This window comes from Trachurus japonicus, chromosome 18, assembly GCF_045865225.1.
Source record: "Trachurus japonicus isolate A0001 chromosome 18, Traja_1.0".
NCBI lineage: Eukaryota > Metazoa > Chordata > Actinopteri > Carangiformes > Carangidae > Trachurus > Trachurus japonicus.
Genome location: NC_140924.1, coordinates 19,264,196 through 19,278,075, shown reverse-complemented (window position 1 = coordinate 19,278,075; position 13,880 = coordinate 19,264,196). Strand labels below are relative to the sequence as shown.

Genomic DNA, 13,880 nt, shown 5'->3' with positions numbered 1-13,880 from the left:
ATCCAACTGAGAAAGAAACCAAACACATTTATTGACATGACTGCAACATTTTAAAGGAAATAATTTCATGCATATTTCAAATAATGCAATAACAACGATTCAATAATTGGTTGTTATGGCACAAACAGATCCAGGTTGCACAGTGAAACGGAACATGAGTGTTTATAGGAGGCGTCCTGACTGTCTGATTGGCTCTTTGTGTTTTCTTCTGACCAATTAGAAGTCATTGTTGTAGAGGGATGTGTTGAATTGTTTGGTTGGTGCAGTGTGTGTGTGATTTACGTAAATGAAGTACAATTCAGTTTTCTTGTTTAACTTAGCAGAAGTATCAGATGCCAAGTTTGTCGATTGCATTGTAAGTTTGTTTTAGTGTAAATAGTTCAAATACTGGTTGTTTATTATATTAGAGATCAAACTTTTTAGAAGTTGGTCAGTATGAATATACATGTTAGCTATAATAGTGCTCATATGATTTGTCACAGGTTTGTAGCCATGTCAGATTGTTAGAAATCACTTTCACAACAAAAATCTGAGAAATCTTCCCTTCTATGGTTTAATCCGTCCATATATGTAAATTTTACTTCTCTTTCTTCATCTTGTAACTCACCTACTCACATAGATTAGTGTTAATGTAAATTGTGTTGTTGAGGCCTGTAAGTGTCCGTGTCAGCAGTGGCTCTTTACTTCAGTCGGTGCGTTTACCTGCGTCGTCTTGCAGCCTCTGACATATCTTCTCCTTCAGCTGGAGCACAGTCATGCTCTTGAACTGCTCCTCTGTGTCACACAGGTCCACCTCCATCTTCTCCCCTCTCACACTGTGCACAATAACTTTGCATCTTTGCATCTTGTGTGTTGTTTGAGTCGCTGCTGCTCTTTTCCCCTCTGCTGCAGAGTGTCTTCAATGGGCGTTGTTCAGGTAAAGCAGCGTGAACCGTTGATACTTTCACTTTAACCAGTAAAAAATGATCACTTTGTTTCCTCTTCATGTGCAGTCACTGTCCAAAACTACAGTATTTAAAACAGGCCTGTTAGGTCAGTGTGATTCTTTGTGTGACTGGATTAACTCCTGTTTATCTTGCTGTATGTATTATGGTTTGTGAAGCTCATAGTTTTATATCATGTTGCATGAAATGTGCTTTATCCATTAAATTTTATTCTTATTACCATTTTCCAATTACTGTTTTTCATTTTTGGCATTAAAACCCTTTTAAAAATATAAATAAAAAGCAGATGATAAAGACTGTGCATAATCTATGCACATAGAAAATGTCTTTATTATTTCCTCATGTGGCTCAGAGACTCCACACACTTTATAGATACAAACACAACATGTATTTTATCTGCTGTATTCAGTCTTCCTCCAGATGTTCCTGTTTACATGCCACAGTTTCACACATGCACATGATGTTAAGTTTTTAAAAAAAAGTTCTTCTACTTATAATATTTCTTCCCTAGGAGCTGATCTCTGTCCTGTGAGTTAATCATTACTAACAATATTTCTAAATAAAGTTTCATTTCTCATGAACACACAGAGTGTATTTGATGTCAGACTCAAACAAGTGAACACACGTGGAAACTGTTATTGAATGTTGAGACAGGATCACTAAGACTAAAATATTAAATATGAAACCACCTCTCCATTTATCTGTCTCAGAACCTGAGTCAAGGAGCTGCAGCGCCCTCTATAGGTCAAACACAATACAACACTGAACAATAAAGACACTTTGACTTGTTTTAGAAAGTGGGTACCGTAAGTGGTTTATGTAATATCCAACAAATGGACAAAAATGACACATTGCCCCCAAGATTTTAGGATTTAAACAATAAACACTGTGACGTTATTATTACACAATGACATATGTTAAACATTTCTTTCATTATTTAACACAGGTGATATTCTGAGTAAATGCAGTAAAAACTTTAGTGTAACAGGTTTGTAAAGTGTATGTACATGTAAAGCCAAGGATATTAATCAGTAACTGGTAGTAGGCTACAGGTTGTTATGTGCTCAAATACAATGTGCCAACAACTGAGTTTTTGACTACAGTTTTTCTAAAAGGCTCCACAGAGTAGAGTAGGCTATTATGATTTGGACACAAACTGAGAGATCAAACTTGTTGGTCAGTATAAATATAGCTAGCCTACATGGTATATAGGCTAATAGTGTTTGCAGACATGTCAGTTTGTCACAAATCAGTTTATAATACAACTGTCAAAATTAGAGAGCCTTTCCATACTTCCGTTTCGACCGTCCTTGTCTCCCATACCACCAACCCGATGCCTCTGGTCTCCACCACCGCGCATCTTTAGTTTCACATGAATAGTTGCCTCCGGCCTGACATATTCACACAGCAGGTGGCCTTCTCCCAGTTGCCTGCCAGCGAAGATCAACCTGACTTGATCCACTTACAAATCAAAAATAGATCAATGTGAGTAAATCTAATTTCAACTTCTTCACCTTTCATAATTTCTTCGAAAACTCATCAACATGAATGAATTATAGTGTTTTAAGGACAATAAATCATTATCAAGGTTTGAATGTGTCGGTGTCAGCAGTGGCTCTTCTGTGTTTTACCACCTGGGATGCCATCCAGGGAGTGTAATTTCTCCTTCAGCTCCAGCACCGTCACGCGATTAAACTCCTCCTCGGTGTCACACAGGTCCGCGATAATATTCTTTCCATTAAGAGTACGCAGGACAACTTTGATTCGCCTCATTTTCCCCCAATTTGTGTTGTTTCGTGTTCGAGTTGCTGCTGCTCTTCCCCCTCTGCTTCTGTGTCTTCGATGCGCGTTGTTCAGATCTCGCCGCGATATCAGACGTTGATACTTTCACTTTCAGCGTTACATTGGTTTGTGAGGCTCACTGGATTACATGTTTTATGAAATGTGCTTTGTCGATAAAACTCTATTCCTAAAAGCTTAATTATTATTATTATTATTATAATTATTATTATAATTATTATTATTATTATTATTACATATTCAGCATCAAAAACATAAGATGAAAGTTTCAACTGAGACATAACTGAACACTGAATGCATTTTAACCATTTGAACAGCAGGACAGGTCTAACATTGGTGGTATGGTAACAAGGCTTTGTACACCTTTTTCAATATCACACAGGATAGGCTATATACAGAAATATAATCCCTGCTCACAGACAGACTGACCAATTAATCAAAAAAAAAAAAAATTAACCAGTTGTCAGTGTGATTCTTTGTGTGACTGGTTAAAGTCTTGTTTGTCTTTCTGAACAAATAATTTATTTTATTACTTGAGTGTTTTCTCTTCTAAGACTGTGAGCATCATCGAGTCTGACTGTAAATGTGGACACACACTGGAAGTTAGTTGATAACACTGTATAAAGCAAACAGCCAGATGTTCAGTGAGCACGGAGAAAAAAGCTTTAGTTTGATACCATCTTGTGATTCTCTGTTATTCCTGTGTTCATATATTATGGTTTGTGAGGCTCATTGTTTTACATCATGTTGTATGAAATGTGCTTTATCAATACAACTTTATTCTTATTATCGCTATCCAGTCACTAAATTACTATTCCAGTGTTTGTTTATTTTATTTTCTACATATTCAGCATCAAAAATGTAAGATGAAAGTAATAAGCAAGCAGATTTCTACATGCAGATGATAAAGGCCCTGAGACTCCACACACTGTACAGATACAACACCACATGCATTTTCTCTAAAAACGGATATTTTTAATAATAATCACTGCAGATGCTGCTGTTTCTGCAGCACACTTTATTTAGTCTAATAAATGTTAATAACTGCATGACTTTTTCTGTTAAAACAAATTTATGTTTTACTGTTTTGTATTTAGATGAGCAACTGTGCTTCAACTGAGACATTAACTGTGGACACTGAATGCATTTTAACCATTTTCTCAGCTGTATTCAGTCTTCCTCCAGATATTCCTGTTTACATCCCAAATAAAACCTACATGATACGTTCAGTAGGCTAATCATTGCACATGATGTTAAGTTTAAAAAAGAAAGTTCTTCTACTTACTTCTAATATTTCTTCCCTGGAGCTGGCCTCACTGCCTGAGGGCAGTGAGGCTGCTGAACAGTGCCCCCCTCCTCTCTCTCCCCCCCTCACATGGACAGTAACCACACCCCACCTTACAATAACTGTGAACTGGTCTTTACATTGCTTCAACACACACTATACACACACTATACTACCTCTGACCATGTTCTCTGATGCCCCTGTTTCTGTTTTTGTCTTTCCTTGTTTACACTCCATGCCCCCCCCCCTCCCCCATATGGACAGTAACCACACTCCACCTTACAATAACTGTGAACTGGCCTTTGCATTGCTGGAACATACACTATAGTACTACCTCTGACCATGTCCTCTGGCACCCCTGTGTTTTCTTGTCCTCTTTTTCATGTACATGATATGCCCATGGGATTCTGCACCATTGCACATTTTGCACTATGCACTTTTCACTATGTAAGGTTGTATGCTCCAACGTAATTTCATTGTTATTTATGGCAGTGACAAATAAATGATTGATTGATTGATTGATTGATTGACCTCTGTCCTGTGAGTTAATCATTAATATTTCTAAATAAAGTTTCCTTTCCCATGAACACACAAAGTGTATTTGATGTCTGACTCAAACAAAAGTCAAGGCAGGATCAGTAAGACTAATATGAATCCACTTCTCCATGTATCTGTCACACAGAACTAAACCCAAGGTCCAAAACTGTAGTGCCCTCTATAGGTCAGTCACAACTGAACACACATACAATAAAGACACTTGACTTTAAGTTTGAAACAATACACACTATGATATAAATACACAATGACACATGTTTAACATTTCTTTCAGTCTGCAGTGTAATACAAAGGGTTGTAAAGTCTGTATGTGCATGTAAAGCAAAGGGTATTAAACAGTTGTAGAGCTAGTACAGGTTGTCTTCTGCTCAGTGTGAATAGCCTACAATACAATAGGCTACAAACTACAGTTTTTCTAAAAGGCTCCACAGAGTGTTTAATATGATTTGAACACAAACTGAGAGATCAAACAACTTTTTAAAAGGTTGGTCAGTCTGAATATACATGGTATAATAGCGCTCATATGATCTGTCACTGGTTTGCAGCCGTGTCAGTTTGCCACTTATCATCAATACAAATGTTAAGATTAGCGAGCCTGTCCATACTGTCGCTTCGAGCATCCTTGTCTCCCGTGCCATCAACCCAGTCCAGATGCTGCGGCCCTCCACCACCAGGTATTACTAAAACCACATGAATAGTTGACATGTGCCTGATTCCATATTCACACAGCAGGGAGTCTTCGTCCAGACGCCGGTCACTGAGGACCAACCTGATATCTTAATAAAATAAAATCATGTAGGTAAATTTCATTTCTCCTTCTTTGCCTTGTTAAGATTCTTTGAAAACTCATCTATATGAATGAATAACTATATTAAGGACAATTAATCATTATCAAGGCCTGGAAGTGTAGGAATCTGTGTTTACCATAGTTCGGTTGCAGCTCCTGTATTATCTTCTCCTTCAGCTGCAGCACCGTCACACTCTTAAACTGCTCCTCTGTCTCACACAGGTTGATGATCACCTCCTCTCCTCTCAACCAGACCACCTTGAGTTTGATCATTTTTTCCATCTTGTGCTGTTGAGTCGTGTTCAAGTCGCTGCTGCTCCTTTCCCCCTCTGCCTCTGAGTGCCTCCAATGGACTTTGTTCAGGTGAAGCAGCGTGCAGCCATCGATACTTTCACTTCAACCTGTAAAAAAATGTCGCTTTGTTTCCTCTTCATGTGCAGTCACCATCCAACTATTTGAAATATGCCTATTGTTAGTGTCATTCTTTGTGTGTCTGGTTTAACTTTGTCTTGTTGTGTTTTCACGTCTTTTGAACACATCATTTCTTTTATTACTGTGTTTTCTCTTAACAGCATCCAGTCTGACTGTAAATGTGGACACTAGTTTGTAGTTGATCTATAACAAACTGTATAAAGCAAACAGACACATGTATTCAAGTCTATTTGATGTCTGACTCAAACAAGTGAACACATGGACACAGTTCTTGATAGTTAAGGCAGGATCAATGAGACTAAAATATTAAATATGAATTCACTTCTCCATTTATCTGTCACAAAGAACTAAACCTGAGTCAACCCCAGGTCCAGAAGGAGCTGTCGCGCCCTCTGTAGGCCAATCTCAGTATAACACAGAACAAGAAAGACATTGACTTGTTTTAGAAAGTGGGTAATTGGTTTAATATCAATAACAAATGAACAAAAACATCACATTCCTCCAAACAAATTAAAGATAAAAACAATGAACAATGTGATAAAAAATACACAATGACAAATGTTAAACATTTCTTTCAGTCTTTAAGGTTAGGGTATAATATGTCAAACAAATTAGTTTTTAACTGCAGCTTTTCTAAAAAAAGGTCCACAAAGTGTTTAATATGTTTTGAACATAAACTGGGAGGTAAAACAAATTTGGTTTAAAAAGTTGGTCAGTATGAATATACATGGTATAACTGTGCTTATGTGAGCTGTCACTGCTTTGCAGCCATGTCAGTTTGTCACAAATCACATAGCTTTATTAAAAATTAAAAGTAACAAATAGGCAGACAGACAGACAAAAAATCCCCACTGTTAGACATTGAGACCTCTGGAGTTCAGCTCTGGTCACTCTCTCTGGTGTGATATTAGATGTAACGTGTATCTCACAATTGAACAAATACAACCATTACATTTTACATTACATTAGAGCACATTCTAAAGGACCAGGGGGCTCTTCCGTACTTAGGCTTTGGCCATCCTTGTCTCCCATACCACCACCACCACCACCACCGGGCGTCACCACATGAATAGTTGACATGTGCTTGATTCCATTTTCACGCAGCAGGGAGTCTTCTTCCAGAGTCTTGGCACCGAACATCATCCTGAAATCTTTCGCATTAAATCAAAATGAAAATCATTTCTCCTTCTTCCCCTTGTAAAGTTTCTACGAAAACTCATCTACTTTAATGAATGAATGAATGAGTTTTAAGGACAATAAATCATTATCAAGGTCTGAAAGTGTGGTATTTACCTGTGCTCAGTTGCTGCGTCTGCATTATCTTCTCCTTCAGCTGCAGCACCGTCATGTCCTTAAACTGCTCCTCGGTGTCGCACAGGTCCACGATCCCCTCTCCTATGGGCCCACGCACACTGACTTGGACCATTTCGTCCCCAATGTGTGTTGTTTAGTCTTCGAGTTGCTGCTGCTGCTGCTGCTGCTGCTGCTTCTTCTTTTCCCTCTGCCTCTGAGCGCCTTTAATGGGCGTTGTTCAGATCGCGCCGTGAGATCAGGCGTTTCACCGTTACGCGTTATCATCGCCATAAGGCCACATCAACGTGCCATTAACAACTATTAAAAATATTAAGTCAGTGTGATTCTTTGTGGTTGAAGTCCTGTTTGTCTTGTTGTGTTGACACGACTTTTGAACACATTTATTGTGTTAGCTCTTCTCTAAGGCAACATCGAGTCTGACTGTAAATGTGGACACTCACTGGGAGTTTGTAGTTCATTTCATTTTTGATTTATTTCATTCATGGTATGTACATTCTCACACAGTTGCACATATACATAGTGTACACATTTTCACCATGAATGAAAAGGAGCAGGATGAAGAAAATTCCTACCTGCCCCTCTCTGTTGTTACAAATTTCATTGGCTTACTTCAACACCAATATTATTCTCTGTTTCAAAATATTTAAGATGATGAAACATAGTAATGACAAAAACAAACAAACAAAATAACGGTAGACACCACTCGTCTATCTATCTTTTTCTTTTTTCCCTTCTTTTTCTCTTTCTCCTTCTTCTTTTTTGTAGATTCTTTTTTAAACATTTTCTTAAACTGAGACATACTTGTACAACTTTTCAATTCCTTGCTTTGTGAATGCCATACTTTTACACCTGCAACAGAAATACACATTTGTTTTAAGCTTAACCTTGCATATAGGCTATGTTTAAAATCAAGCTTCAGTCTGTTGTCCCCTTCCTCCAATTTAAACAAGCGTTGTAAATGTTCTGGTAATGATCTGTTCTTTGCTTTAAACATTATTTTTAGGGTCTGTAATTCTATTATATCAGCCATTTTCAACAAACCTGCAGAAATAAAAAATCTATTTGAGGGATCTCTATTACCTGCCTTTTGGATAACTCTTACTGCTCTTTTTTGTAACAGAAACAGAGGAGTGATGTTACTTACATAGGTGTTGATCTATGACATGACACACCGTATAAAGCAATCATACACATGTATTCAATGAGCACAGAGAAAAAAGCTTTAGTTTGATACTGTGTGCATGTGATTAGTCCCTTTTTGTTGTTGTTTCTGAGTTCTTAAGGCTCATTGTCACATCATGTTATATGAAATGTGCTTTGTCAATAAAACTTTATTCTCATTATCACTATCCTGTCACTATATTACTATTCTAATGTTTGTTTATTTTATTTTGTACATATTCAGCATCAAAAACGTAAGATGAAAGTAATGAGAAGGTTTCTGTACATGCAGATGATAAAGCCTGTGTGCATTAATTATAGGTCTTTGGATTGCGGTTCCTGTGCACAATGATATTATTTCCAAGTCTACTCTGGACTTAGGTTGAGTTCTGAAGCTTTAAGATGAGCTCTGCAGCCTCATTGTGGCTGAGACTCCACACTGTACAGATACACCACATGCATTTTCTCTAAAAACTACGTGATTTTTCTTCTTTTTTTTATTCACTGCAGATGTTGCTGTTTCTGCAGCACAATTTAGCATTAGCATATGCATCTGACCAGTCATGGTGTACTGTATCCCACAAAACAATGCGCCCAACTTTGCCGTGTAGCCTGTACCGTAACCATGTTAACTTAATAAAATAAAATAAAATTTAATGCAGACTGATCGGTTCATGGTAAAACACTTATTTATTGATGTACAGTAAATGTGGTGTTTTCTGTATGTAGGCTACAGAGCCCCCAGGCAGCGCTGCTCTTCTGTCCATTACACACAGGAAGCTTCACTTTTAATTCAAACAAACTAATGTGACTGTCACAACTAGTTAGTTAGTTAGTTTCAGTTTATTTCAGACATGTTAAAAGAAATAAGAAATAATACAGTAATGGACAGACATAAGAAATAAATACTTTGGGAGTATGTTAATTAGCGATGGTCTTTTCTCCCGGGATGATGATGGAGGTTGGTATATAGGCTCTCCAGACTGTCTCCTGCCTCCGTGACGAGATTTTGGTTGACTTTCAACCCCTACCCCTTGTAGCTCCATTTCAAGGGGCAAGGGTAGGGTTAGGATGGAAATAAGAATTGGAATTCACCTTAAGTGTCGTTGTTGTTCAGTGTTATACAGTGTTTGACCTATCGAGGCTCGAGGTCAAACACTGAACGACACAGAACTGTTCACACCTCTTCTCATTCTTCTTCTTCAGTAACAACATTAATTTCTAGTTCCCAATGTTCCTTTATGTCTAAAGAATTTTCTGAGAGTCATTTTTGTTGATTTGTTGTAATTTGTTGACTTTGACTTACTCAAGTATTTACTGTTCAGTATTTTATTGTGTTATTGTGTCCTCCTCTAGAGGATGCTACAGCTCTTGTCGTTGTGTATTTATATCACAGTGTCTGTTGTTTCAATCTTAAAGGGATAGTTCAACATTTTGGCAAATTGGCCCATTGCCATAATTGCTATGGTCATAGCAGTAGGTTCGTTACCTTTAATTGTAGGTGCAAGCTATTTTTAGTACAGTGGAGCGCAGCAGCAGGCTGCTCAGAGCTACGCTATGGAGGCTAAGGGAATTTCTTGGTTTCCCTCATTAAACTCATCAAATACAAAATCCCAAAACTCCACAGCGCTTTTGTAGACAAGTTGTGACCTGCACAACCACCACGCTATGAGATAATGACGGAACGATACGAAACGGAGCCGTTTTCGAGGTAAATTCATACAAAACCGCTGATGCGCGTTGCGTTCAGGGACAGTTTTTCAGCAAGCAGTCTCCGTATTTACCCTGTATTTACCTCGAAAACGGCTCCGTTTCGTATCGTTCCGTCATTATCTCATAGCGTGGTGGTTGTGCAGGTCACAACTTGTCTACAAAAGCGCTGTGGAGTTTTGGGATGTTGAATTTGATGAGTTTAATGAGGGAAACCAAGAAATTCCCTTAGCCTCCATAGCGTAGCTCTGAGCAGCCAGCTGCTGCGCTCCGCTGTACTAAAAATAGCTTACACCTACAATTAAAGGTAACAAACCTACTGCTATGACTATAGCGATTATGGCAATGGGCCAATTTGCCAAAAATGTTGAACTATCCCTTTAAAATCTTGGGGAAAATGTGTCATTTTTGTTCATTTGTTACATTAAACCTCTTACCCACTTTCTAAAACAAGTCCGTGGCTTTATTGTATTATTGCTATACTGTGTGCAGCTCCCCTTGGATCAACTCAGGTTTAGTTCTGTGTGACAGATAGGCTATAGGAGAAGTGGATTCATATTTAATATTTTAGTCTTATTGATCCTGTCTCAACATTCAGGAGCTGTGTTCACATGTGTTCACTTGTTTGAGTCAGATATCAAATAGACGTTGTGTTCATGGGAAAGAAAACGTTATTTAAAAACATTATTAATGATTAACTCACAGGACAGAGGTCAGCTGCAGGGAAGTATAACTTTTTTTAACTTAACATCATGTGCAGTGAATACAGAACAGATCCTGCAGGCTTTATTCAGGATATAAACAGGAATATCTGGAGAAGGACTGAATACAGCAGAAAAAGTAGATGTGGTGTTTGTATCTGTAAAGTGTGGAGTCTCTGAGCCACATGAGGAAACAATAAAAACATATGTGCACAGGACATCTAATACATGGACCTGTCATTTATGCACAACATCTTTATCATCTTAAAAACGTTTTTGATGATGTGGTGGCAAAGAGTTTTCTGTATATTCAATAACGAATTTAAAAAAGGAAGTCTTCACATACTCTGCCTTTCTTGAGTTTTAATAAAGCATTCATGTACACAGAGTGTATTATGGCTTATGAACACAAACTGATCAAACAACTTTTTAAAAGGTTGGACCATGAATAAACATTGTGGCCTATAATATAGTGCAATACTACACAAATAGTGGCTTATAATATTGTGCTCATCTGGTCTGCCACTGGTTTGCTGCCATGTCAGAATGTCACAAATCACTGAATATTACAGTAACAAATGGGTTGCTGACAAATAAGAAGTAAAAAAACACATTTTTTGAAGAAATAAAAAAATATATTCATGTAGTTCTAAATCTGATATGTGAGAATATATAAGTGATCACTAACTTTTTCAATTTTTTCACTGTTTTTTTGAACATCTTCTCTGACCTGCACCATAAATGTGTCTATGGTGTGACGTAAAAGAAATTAAGAAAAAAAAAAAACTTCAATACTACACAAATAGCATGAGACAGAATTATCTTAATTTTGAGACACTTATTTTCATACAGTGTTATCTATTTCATGAGAAATTTTGAATAACATGATTTTTCCCCATGACTTGTTGACCATTTTCAATAAATGCGAGTCAAACTTTGATGTCAACCTTTCAAAACTGTTGAAAAAATTAAAATAATCCAAGGTGAATGATGATAATATATGCCCTAATGCAATACTCAACCATTTTTTAGGATATTTTTGACATACCAACACATTTTTGGTTCTTTTATGTGTGTTACACCATAGGACATTGTCACACTAAAGGACAGAAACAGTAAAGAAAAATTGAAAGGTTTTACATTGAAATATTTTTCATTTAACTTTGAAAATGTCTACGATGAAAGAATATTCTTTTTTTTTTTTTTTACAAACAATATCAACCATATTTTTAAACAAAGCAAAAAAAATAAAATAGTTTTCACCTAACCAACATACAGTTTTTCAGCAAATAACAGAGCAATATTTAAATTAATGCAGCCATTGCATTTGAAAACACTGAAAATGGCCAAGGTAAGAAAAATTGTTGTAAAAAAATCTTATTTAATTGTTTAAAATGCTTTTTTAAAGAGATCTTGTCCTCCAGTGTGACATTTTTCCTAACAGCTAAAACCTACCAAAGGTGTCACACCGAGGGACAAATCGTTTCATTTCAGCCTTTTGTGTTAGTTAAAGCAGAAGTAAGTGATATTTTTGTGTTAATATAAGTCTTAAATAGTTATATCTTCCGACAGCAATCACTTACATAGAGTGTTTGGACCGAAACACGGGTCTGTCAGTCACTCTGCTCTGCTCTGAGACGAAGAGAAAACTTTTATCGTATCCTACAGTTTTTATCCAATGAGGAGAGAGAACGGCATGCAGGGCTGTGTGTGCAGCCAAGGGACGCCGTGAATGTGGCGACGTAGGGACGAGGACTGTTATGGTGCATTCAAGGCAACTCGTAACTCCTGTTTTCCCGACCTGTGAAGACGTGAAGTCGTTTGATCTGGTACGACTTCACGGGTCGGAAGTTACGAGTGGCCGTTATAGTGACTTTCACAGGTAAAACAGGTCGGAAAAACACGAGTGGGTTGCCTGGAACGCTACAAAGTCGTAAGTTGTGACTTGAAGCTGTAATTTACGATTTCAAAAGCCTGCCTGGAACGCAGCATTAGTGAAAACGACCGGATCGCTTACTTCTGCTTTAATTATTGTGCTATTCCGAGCCAACCTGTCTTTAGAAGTTAGCAATTAGCATTTGTATAATTCTCCCTCCGTAATTATGTAGTTTAACCAAGAGTTTTTAATCAAAAAATATAATTTAATGACGTCACACCAAAGGACAACAAAACTTAACACTTTCATGGTGGTTCAGTTAAATATTTGAATAATGCTGAGACACTTTCTATATCTATGTTGTGGCCTACTCATGTCATTGGCCTCATAAGAGGCTTCAGCAAAGACGGTTTATAAACCAAGACCTTCCATGACGAGTCATCTTCCTGCACGGCCACGCCCCTTTAATGGGACAATTTAACGTGAACACAGATTATGGTCGATTCTTTCTCCCCACAGTCACTGAAGTAAAATTTGGACTCATTTTTCACAAGCCACATCTCTTCTGAACAGTTTGACACAAAAATGGCCATTTTCAGACGACACATCAGGAGAAAATCCACTTTGTTCAAGACCTCTCTCTGTATGACACACTCTCGCGAGATTTGGCACAGCTCTCCTAGGCAACGTCAAACAAACGGCCGCGAACTCCCGTAAAAATGATTTAAATAATTTTTGTCATGCTAAATATGACTGTTAGTAGTGTAAATATTTAATGTTATCATAAGAAAATATAAATATCTCACTTTCATCTTACCTACAAATTAAATCCACATTCACAGAACTTGGTGGGGTGACGGTTGACCACGCCCATTTATAGAGACAGGAAGTGTCTCTACCATTTCTATCATTGGAGCAGCCCCTCGTGGAGTATCTTTTCGTATATTGAATATCTTTGGCTTCAGTAACAGGAATTTGAATGGTCGTGGCTAGATGGAGTAGCTACATGATCTGCAGGAAGTGACGTAGAATCTCACCAAATCTCGTCGGAAGTTGTTTTGTTACTATGGAAACGGTCACCACTCCGGCGGCGATCACAGTACTGATAGTAAACTAATATATATATATATAAAAATATAATATAATAGATGAACAAACGGCAGTGAAAGTAGCAACAGGTTTCCTAGTGTAACGGTTAGTGACGCCGCCTGCAGTGCAATAAACCCGGGTTTGATCCCCGCTCAATTCAATGATGTCCGTGAAATTTATTGTTTTAAATTTATATTCCAAGTTCACATTTTGAGTTTCAGTGGTT

General features: G+C 37.5%; 1 protein-coding gene and 1 long non-coding RNA gene across 2 annotated transcripts in view; one reads left to right on the top strand and one right to left on the bottom strand.

Annotated features, from left to right (window-relative positions):
- The window catches only part of LOC146969197 (putative E3 ubiquitin-protein ligase RNF144A-A), a 98,879-nt gene that overhangs the window by 2,839 nt on the left and 82,160 nt on the right, over positions 1-13,880 (top strand). The window lies entirely within an intron of this gene.
- Positions 5,183-7,325, bottom strand: LOC146969202 (uncharacterized). The gene is made up of 3 exons (XR_015034287.1): positions 7,097-7,325; positions 6,841-6,954; positions 5,183-5,210 (listed from the first exon to the last, which is right to left on the bottom strand). It is a non-coding gene; the product is annotated as an uncharacterized LOC146969202 (long non-coding RNA).